We start from the raw sequence: 439 nt of genomic DNA, 5'->3' as shown, positions 1-439 counted from the left end.
CTAGTATTTATTCTATCGATATCTTTTGTCGAACCGCTAAGTTACGGGCGCGTAAGCACACCAACATTGGTTGTCAAGCGATGTTGGGGGACAAACGTCTTTGATTGGCTAAAATTACCCAAATACAACTTTAACGCGAAATAACTTCTAAAATACGAAATTTTGTCAAAAATGTTCAAGGCAAACCGTGTTCTTCGTGAGATATTCCACTAGTATAAGAAATTTCAAAATGTTTGGTTAAAAAAAAATTGATTAAAATATCTGTGCGCCAAATTGAACAGATTCTGTCCGTCTTTGTTGGAGACGGAAAAGAGAGATTTGAGGGGGATTTAGCCGATGTTTCTCCAAAAGATGAGCGGCCATTTTGGTATCCCCCTTCCTTGATGTTTGTCCGACTTTCTGCTGTTTGTTACAATGTTGTGGACCTCGTAATTGATCC

The sequence above is a fragment of the Octopus bimaculoides genome, chromosome 11 (assembly GCF_001194135.2).
Source record: "Octopus bimaculoides isolate UCB-OBI-ISO-001 chromosome 11, ASM119413v2, whole genome shotgun sequence".
Lineage (NCBI taxonomy): Eukaryota > Metazoa > Mollusca > Cephalopoda > Octopoda > Octopodidae > Octopus > Octopus bimaculoides.
This window is presented reverse-complemented; position numbering follows the sequence as displayed.